Here is a 9,950-nt window from a genome sequence, read left to right on the forward strand (position 1 = left end):
TGCGAGGCAGGCGTACTTCATCAACTCGGAGATCCTCCGAGTCATGCCTGAGCCGAGAAAGGGGGAGAATGTGAGAGCGGAGGAGGATCTACCTAGAATAGGGAGAGGGCCACGCCGAGTGCGGGAGAGGGTGGCTGAGACACAGCCACAGCCGGCAGCACCACCACAGTACCCGTTTCCTAGTTACCCTTTTCTCGATACCCCGGAGACACGTGAGAGCTACCTGGCCGAGAGAGTGTCCTCTACCTTGACGCTCCGGAGCATGCATGAGATGGCGTATACTCAGGGTATTGGGACCGCATCCAGTTTGGTGGAGGGGAGTCGGGGATTACAGCGGGGTTTTCCACTCCTACGGGGTGGATATGTCCACATGGGGAGCACCTCAGTCATACTCCTACGGTGGCTTGACCCCTTGGTACGTGAGACCAGATGATGGAGCCGGTGGTGATGCGGGTCTGGGTGCATCAGGAGCAAGCACCTCGGGTGGTGGTGGTAGAGATGAGGATTATGTCATGGATGAGCAGCAGCAGCAGCAGGAGTGATACTCCGTTTCATTTGTCATGTTTATAGTTGTGTTGGATGTTAGTTTGTTTTGGTTGGTACCTTCTCTTTTCGTACTTTTCGTAGTTGGTTTGTATTGGTGGCCATAAGGCCGTACTTGCTTATTCCTAGACTTGTGTTACAGGAATTGTGGTCGGGTTGTCATCCTGACTCGTGATTATGCGACCATATATATTATGTTTGGGATAGTTTGGGTAGTTTTGACCTGAAGCCACTCGATCGAGTGCCCCTTACTCGGTCGAGTAGCTGCAGGTGTGTCCGTTTGGAGGTATTCTGATTTCGGGCTACTCGATCGAGTAGCTAAGAATACTCGATCGAGTAGGGCCAGCTCGATCGAGTGCCTAACCCACTCGATCGAGTAGCACCGTTACAGGAACTTTTCCGACTTTAAATTGACTCAAATGCTTTTGTTTTGAATATTTCGATATTTATCATGGTCATTGGGGGTTAGTAACATGTTTGGGTCAACTTATTAGTTATGCTTGGGTTCGCGCTTGACTTATAAATGACGTTTTGTGAAAAATATTAGTTGGTTCTTATTGCATTCATTTTACTTCCTCAACGTCTACAAGAGTGCCTCATTTATTTGTTACCAAAAAGATTTGTTTTTTCCTTCATGGACTTTCCCTAGTAAGGTTGCATGTCCTTCATGGCTATTGATAATCATTCTCATAAAGTAGCAGGTGTGTATAAGTTAATGTTAGTCGTGATTAGTGAGTAATGTCGATAAAGTGCAATATGTGTCAGGGTAAGTGAGTAAGTTGTTTGATGGTAAACTTCGGGGACGAAGTTCCTTTTTAGAGGGAAAGAGTAATGTCGCAAAAGAAAAACGCCGAAATTATAACAATTTTACCGTATGTTTGTAATCTTTTATAATGTCTCTATTACACTTCAAGTACGAGTTTATAAATGTTTTAATAATTATGTTAGGGAAATTGTATATTTAAGTAAAATATGAATAATTGACGCGTTATAATGAGAAGATGGTCATAATGAGAAGACAATGTCATGAACAATAGCGGGGTTATCCTCGGTAGTTTTGCGTTATGTGACTATAAATCACACATTGTTGAATCTGTGATAGTATCGTTTGTTGCATGTGGTGTGTTCGGTAACTCAAGTAGTGGCTTTCAAAGACTTGAATATGTGGTGTGACTGGACGATTGATGACGATGACTTAGTGGGATAATGCTTTTAGAGTATTGTGGACCTGTGACGAGTAAACGGTAAAGTCAACCTTGCTTTCTTGTCGTGTGGTTTGGGGGAGGGTGAGTTGAACTTCGAGGACGAAGTTCTTTTTAAGGGGGGAAGACTGTAATACCGGTCCTTTTAGGAACCCGTTGACAAACATTGACCGACCTTTGGGGCAGGTAATAGCCTTTAGGAATGCGTGCCAGAGATGCCTAGTGGCTTGTTAGGCTTCGGGGATGAGTGGTACTCGATAGAGTAGAGACTACTCAATCGAGTAGCTTGGGTACTCGATCGAGTAGGGGCCACTCGATCGAATAATTTGGTTACTCAATCGAGTAGCGTCTTTACAGCGGGGATTTATAATCGTGTTTTGATAAAACCGCATATCATTTCCGCCTCCTTCCTCCAGACCTAGATGTCGCCTCCCTCATTTCCCTTCACCATAATTCCTTCCAAGGGAGCTTTAAAGGACGCTAGTGCCTTCAGGATGACTTGCTTGAGTCGGGTAGCGGTCTTAACGCCGATATGCTATGCGTAGGTATGTCATCATCATCACCTTTGTCATTGTTGTTCCTTGTAGGATTGTGACGGTAGTAATAGGCTGTTATGCGATTTGTATAGGGGTTGCTTGCTTGGTTGATGTCATGTGTTTGATCGAGGAGTTGCTGCGGTTGGCTAAAGGTAGGTTCGCCTACTCAGTTTCTGTTGGTTGTTTAGTGTGACGGTCATTGTATTGCTTGTATTGTCGCTGTGATTGACTGTGGTAATCGGTTGGTGTTGTGTTGTTTTGTTGGTTGTTGTTGTTGTGCAGCTGATTGTGATTGACTGTCTGTGGTTCTCGAGGTGCGTCCTCAGCTGAGTAGGGTCACTTGCGGGAGTGGCTTCACGCCCTAGTTTCGCCCTCCGTGGAACCCGCCCCGGGAGGGAATGTTCACATTAATGGGACAGGGTTATCGCTCGGTATGATGAGCGGGGCTTAGGTGGGAACGGCTGCGGTCCCCCACTGGCAGGGCTGGTCCAGTCGACAGTCGGTGACGATGATTGGCTGGAGTGGTTATGGTTTGTGTGTATGCTTGGTTGTGTGTGTAGTATGTGGATAGTTGTGGTTGTGTCTTGCCTCAGTTGCTGACCTTGTGTGGTTGTTTCTTGTTTGTTTCTGTTGTGTCTGCCGTGATCCCTTATGGTGAGCAGTCAGTCTTAGCAGGTGATGTCTTGGATGGTAGCTGGAGTCTTGGCGGGATGAGTCTTCACGAGTCATGACAGGAGTAGTCTTAATAGTGTTTGATGAGTTGTATCAGTAGTTTGGTTATATCACTTGTAAAATATTTATAAATGTTCTTTTATCGACTTTTGATGATTACTTTCCTCGGGCAACCGAGATGGTAATGTCCTTATATGCTAGGGAAAGTCTTGTTAAGGCTCCTTGGTATATGGGGGTGTTAAAATTTGCCAAGGAACAAATCTAGGCTCACTCTTTCCTAGTTGATGATCCTTAATATAAATATCAGGCTGAAGAGATGTCTGCTCAGGCAGTAGCTGCTATGTACCATTTCAAGGACTGTGCTGCTAATCTGGTTACTATGCTGCAGGAGGTATAATTCTTTTTTTCTTAGTTTTATTTTGGTTGTATGTTTCTTGCTCTAGCTTGCCTGATTTGTGATCTTCTTACAGAATGTAAATGACATGTTGAGGGGTGCTTGTGAGCTGAAATCTTCAAATGCCAAGAATGAGAGTTTGGACTGGGAGGTGCAATGCCTGAAGAAGGACGCTGAATCTTTGAAGACGGATTTGGAAGTGTTAAAAAGGGAATGAGTCTTTAAAGAAGGAAAATGAGGCAGGCAAGGCAAGGTTGGTTGTTGAAACATCTAAATTGGGGTCTGCTCAAAATGCTGTGAAGTCCATTCAGGCTAAACTTGCTACAGTCCAGGATGAGTTGAAGGCTGAGAAGCAGGCTATACAGGATCTATTGAAGGCAAATGAGGAGCTGGCTGCTGAAAGGGATGTGGTACAGGGTAGGTATAAGGATGTTGCTTTGTATTTCTTTGGCAAGGGTCGTGTTGATGCCATGAAGAAGCCTATGGAAGTCAGGCCGTATTGGAACCCAAAGCAGGAAATGGCTGACCTCAAAGCTACCTACCCTGATCTTTGCAAGCTGCATGCTGAGGACGAGGTTGATTCTCCTCTGACCAAAGATAAAAGTGGTGAGGCTAATGAGGATGAGGATGATGAAGAGAAGGAGGTAGCTGATGAAGGCATAAGTTCTGCTACTGCCTCCAAGGCAGGTTGATGGTTTTACTTAGGATGACTTTTTTGGCCCATCCAGAGGGGATGTTCCCTGGACAAAGTTTGAATTTCGTGCTAGTTGGTATTTCTCTCATCCAGGGGGAGATGTTCCCTGGGAAAACTTTGTTCCTTGCTTTTCTTTTAGTGCAATGGAAGTTGCTTTCTTGTTTCCAGTGTGTGCTTGGTCTGATTAGATAGTACCTGTTGAAGTTGTGAAATTTGGAATATTTCTTAAGATAATGCATGTCAGGAGGGCTTATAGCCCTCAATCCGTCCAAGGATTTTATGGCTCTTAGCCTATCTGGAGGGCTCTTTTAGGTAAGAGAGATAGTTGCATGTCAGGAGGGCTTATGGCTCTCAACCTGTCAGGAGGGCCTAAGGCAAGTAGTCTAGATTTATCTCACCATTATACCTGTCTTTTTTTACTAAGCTTAGTTTTTATGTGTTTTTTAGATGTGGCGAAAATGGCAAAGTTTGTGAAGCATTTCTGGGATGATGTTCAGGTTGGGTGGATTGGCCCTCAATCCAGAATATTTGTTTAAGCATGTAAAGATAAATTATCTAAATAATTGTACTGGAAGCGTAAAATAAGTTTTCAGGATTTAACATGGTAATTTGAGACATATGGTAAAAATTGTAATTATGACAGACAATTGCAACTAACAGGAAAGCACATAGAAGGAACATAGAAGGAACATGGATAATTTTATTCAGGGGGTTACACATAGAATCATGTCAGGTAAGAGATAAGGTTAATAATCTTACCTGGTTGAAGCATAAGATATATTGCTTATAAATGAAAGAGTTTTAAGTGGGAGATGTTCCATGATCTGGGGATCATTTCTCCGTCCAGGGTCTGTAGCCTGTAGGCTCCCTGCCCTACTATTGAATCAATCAGGTAAGGTCCTTCCCATGTAGGAGCAAGTTTGCCAGCATTCTTATCTTTTGTATTTGGGAGGACTTTACATAGGACTAAGTCCCCTTCTTTGAATACTTTGATGTTCACATTTTTATTATAGCTTCTGGCTACTGTTTGTTGGTAAGAGGCTATTCAGATCTTGGCTGTATCTCTCAGCTCTTCAGCTAGGGTCAGGCTGTCTTGCATTTGTGGCTGGTTTTCCTCCACGGTGTTCAGGCTGCTGGGATCACTTCTTCACAGCCATAGACCAGGGAGTAAGGGGCCTGGCCTGTGGATGTTTTAGGTGTAGTTCTGTCAGCCCAGAGGACTAGAGGGAGTTCTTCAGCCCATTTGCCTTTTCTTCTCTTTGGTTTTTTCTTCAGGCAGCCGATTACCAATTGTTGCTAGATTCAGCCTGGCCGTTGGCTTTTGGATAGCCTAGTATGGAGGTCACCAGGTTGATATTCCATTGTGCACAGAAGGCCATTGTCCTTTTTCCCAAAAATTGAGTGTCGTTGTCATAAACTATTGAGAGGATGCCATATCTACATATGATATTTTGCTTGATGAATGATATGACATCCTTCTCCTTGATTTGCCTGTATGAGTCAGCCTCTATCCATTTTGAAAAGTAATCAGTCACGGCTAACATGTAGACTTAGGCTAACATGTAGACTTTTTGTCCTGGTGCTTGGGGTAGCTTGCCTACGATGTCCGTTTCCCACTTCATGAATGGTCGAGGGCTGAAATGAAGTGTAGTAGCTCGGATGGTTGATGAATGAATGGGGAGTGAAGTTGACAGGCTTCATATTTTGAGCTGTAAGCTCGGCAGTCAGCTCTTAAGGTTGGCCAAAAGTAGTCTATCCTTAGAACCTTGCTTGCCAGGCTCCTGCCTCCATTGTGGTTTCCACATTATCCATTATGTATGTCCTCAATAACTTGTTTGGCCTCATGCGGCTCCAGGCATCGCAGGTAGGGTCCAGCCTAAGACTTTTTAAACAAAGTGTTATTTAGAATGGTATAGGTGGAAGCTTTAATTCTAAGGGCCCTTGTTTCATGCCTGTCTTTGGGTAGGATCCCCTGTAAGAACCAATCATAATATGGTTTGGTCCAGGAGTTTGTGTCCTCAATGATGGGATAAGTTTGGTCAGGTTTTGTAATGGTTGGTTCGAGCAGGTGAGCAATGGGTATCTTACCATTTATAGCAGGGCTGAAATTTGATCTCAGGCTGGCTAGGGCATCAGCCTGGCTGTTTAAGTCTCTTGGTATCTGATCAATGTCAAATGAACTAAACTTTTTGCAAAGGTTTTTGACATAGTCTAAATAGAGAATCATTTTTGAATCCTTTGCAGCGTAGGTTCCTTTGACTTGATTGGAAATTAAAAGTGAGTCAGTTTTTACCTTGAGATTTTGCACGCCAAGATCTATACATACCTTGATTCCAGCTATCAGGGCTTCATATTCAGCTTCGTTGTTTGTTGCTTTAAATTCACAACTGATAACCTTAGCTATTAAATCCCCTTGTGGTGATTTGAGTACTAGTCCTAGGCCAGTACCTCTCATATTGGTTGCTCCATCTACGTGTAAGGTCCATTCCTGGCCTTATTTTTGGGTGTCTAGATGATTGACCTCTTTTATGAGGTCTGGTTCTAGGTTGGGACTGAAATCAGCCATAAAGTCTGCTAAAGCCTGGGATTTAATTGTTGTCCTAGGTTTAAAGGTTATGTCATAAATACTGAGTTATACTGACCACTTTGCCATTCTACCTGAAAGTTCAGGTTTTCTGAGGACAGATTTGATAGGCAGATTGGTCCTGATAATTATTGGGTGACTCTCAAAGTAGGGTCTAAGTTTTGTGCAAGATACAATTAATGAAAGTACATATTTTTCAAGTAATCCATACCGTGTTTCCGCATCTAGGAGAGTTTTACTTACGTAGTAGATGGGATATTGTTGGCCTTCCATTTCCTTGGTCAGGACTCCACTTACTGCTATCAGTGACTGATAGGTAGATCGTCAGGGGTTCTCCTTTGTTATGTTTGGTCAGTAGTGGAGGAGTGGCCAGGTAAGTTTTTAACTCTTGGAAGACTGTTTCGTGTTCAGGCATCCATTTGAATGACTTGTTCTTCCTGAGAAGGTCATAGAATGATCTGCATCTTTCAGATGATTTGGATATGAATCTGTTCAGGGCTACAACTCTCCCTGTCAATCTTTGGATATCTTTGACTGATTTAGGAGATTCCAACTCCAGGATGGCATTTATTTGTTCTGGGCTGGCTTCAATCCCTCTTTTTGTAACCATGTGTCCTAAGAATTTGCCTGATGACAGTCCAAAGTGGCATTTGGAGGGGTTGAGCTTCATACTGAATTCTTCCAGGATTTTGAAGGCTACTTCCAGGTCCTTTACATGATCTTCAGCCTTCTTTGATTTGACCACCATGTCGTCTATTTAGACCTCCATTGTGTCGCCAATTTGGTCTTTGAACATCATATTAACCAGGCGTTGGTAGGTTGCCCCTGCATTTTTTAGGCCAAAGGGCATTGTTGTGGAGCAATATATGCCCCTTTCCGTGATGAATGTAGTATTTTCTTGGTCAGCTGGATGCATTTTGATTTGGTTGAATCCACTTGAGGCATCCATGAACGTTAGTTGTTCATGCCTAGCTGTAGCATCTACCATTGCATCAATGTGAGGGAGTGGGAATGGGTCTTTTGGACAGGCTTTGTTGAGATCTGTGTAGTCTACACATACTCTCCATTTGCCATTCTTCTTTTGCACCACGACCACATTGGCCAACCATTCAGGGTACATTACTTCCCTGATTATTCCCATATCTAGGAGTTTGTCTGCCTCTTCGTTAATGATTGTATTGCGTTGAGGGGCAAACTTTCTCCTTTTCTGCTGTACAGGCTTTGATTGTTGCTATTCCCCATTCTGTTGGTATTTTGACGCACTGATGGTAAGTTGAAGGAATGGCTCTGACATTATGGATCCAAGGTCTACCTAAGATTGCACTGTATGATGAGAGGAAGTCTAGGACTCCAAATCTTTCATATGATGAGACTCCTTCGATGTAGGTTGGCAGATAGATCTCTCCTAGAGTGTTCTTGGATTCACCACTGAATCCTACCAAGACATTTGACTTCTTTATGATCTGATTCTCATCGATCTTCATGGCTTTCAGGACATCAAGCATGATTAAATTGACTGAGTTGCTACCATTTACTAGGATTCTCAGGACACGTGCAGTGCCAATTTGCATAGTAATGACCAGTCCATCATGATGGATGTCCGAGATTCCCTGCATATCCGTATCATCAAAAGTAATTTGAGTTAAGTTTCTAGGTTTAAAATGAGATTTCATTTCAGAATCCTTGGCTATTTTCTTTGCAGTTGACCTAGTCAGGCCACAAATCTCAGATCCTCCATTGATGAATTTGACTTCATAAATTGGTGGTGCTGGGGGCAGATGTAACACCCCCATTTATTCAGGAGCCTTTAGCTAGACATTCCCAAATAAATAGGACTGTTACCATCTCGGTTTCCCGAGGTAGTGAATAACAATGTACAACAAATCAAAGTACTTTAAATTAAAACTTTAGTGAATACATGTTTATTACAACTTTAACCAAGTAAAACTTAATATAAATTACAATACATCTCGCAGCGGAAATAAATAAAATGATGTAATTATTCTATGTGATCGAGACTTCAGCTATGGTCCAAGTCAAGCTCTCATCCCAATGCTCCCAAGTCAGCTAATCTTTAGTACCTGTCAAATCTGCTCCCCATAAAACGGTTCACCGCAGGTGTTCACGAATACACAGTCAACCGCGAGGTTGAGTAGGAATAAATTCTAACAAGAAAAACATACGATAAACAATCCAATTTCCTTTTTCATTGCACAACCCCATGACAACGTGCTCCTTTCTTTTACTACTCGTTACACTAATCATCCCGCCAATCCTTGGTCGGGACAGCCTCAACCCGAAGGTGAGTAAACACAAATTACATTACCAAAGGTAATGTCTGCCTCAACATATAGTTGATTAAATATCCACCAGATGGCCTGCAGACCAATCCGGGGCCTGCCTCGAGTAAATACGATAAAATATCGTCTGCCAGAATAAATCTGAAATATGTCACCCGAAGGCTCTTACCATGACGTCTGCCAATATAACCGCAATAATAATCTACATCACCACGAAGGGATGTCTCGCAAGATAAATCAATAACCAATGCAATAACAGTACCTCCATCACAACTAATCCAACTAACATATACAATATAATTCTCCCTTCCAACAATTTCAATGATATCAACCAGCACAATTCTCATATGATCAATTCACTTTAATATAAATCATCCAACAAACATTATCGAGTAAAAGTTGAGTAGGATTTATCCCTACCTGATAAGCAATTCCAATTAAGCAGCTCAGGCAATCCAATAAATAAAGCAAATCCGATCCGATTATAATTCTTCACAACTGTCACCTAATCAAAATATTACAATTCAATTCAATTCAATTCAGTTATTCATTTGTTTATTCCTTTTATTATATTAATTACTCAAATTAATTATTTATTATAATATTTTATTCATAACTTATTATTAATAATTATTATTACGGTATACGAAAACCCGAGTCAAACCCAACTTAAAAACCCGACTTAAATAAATAAGACCCAAACCCATAACCAACCCATATAGCTCGTAAAACCCAACAACCCAAAAACCTCCATGTAACACGTGAACCATCCCCACACCCATTCATTCACGGTTTTAAACCGTGATCAACGCCTCACCAAAACCCGCATCTCATGACACTCCTAGTCACCACCAGTACCACCCAGACCTGCTAAACCGTAGCCTACACCACCGACAATCCCGACAACCATCTACCACCAGCTAAAACACCACAAGCACTCCAAAAACTCACGCCCTAACACTACCATGACACAACTAATACCGAAAACCCGACACCATCCTCTATACAACACTACACCACCTACA

The sequence above is a fragment of the Silene latifolia genome, chromosome Y (assembly GCF_048544455.1).
Source record: "Silene latifolia isolate original U9 population chromosome Y, ASM4854445v1, whole genome shotgun sequence".
NCBI classification, from domain to species: domain Eukaryota; kingdom Viridiplantae; phylum Streptophyta; class Magnoliopsida; order Caryophyllales; family Caryophyllaceae; genus Silene; species Silene latifolia.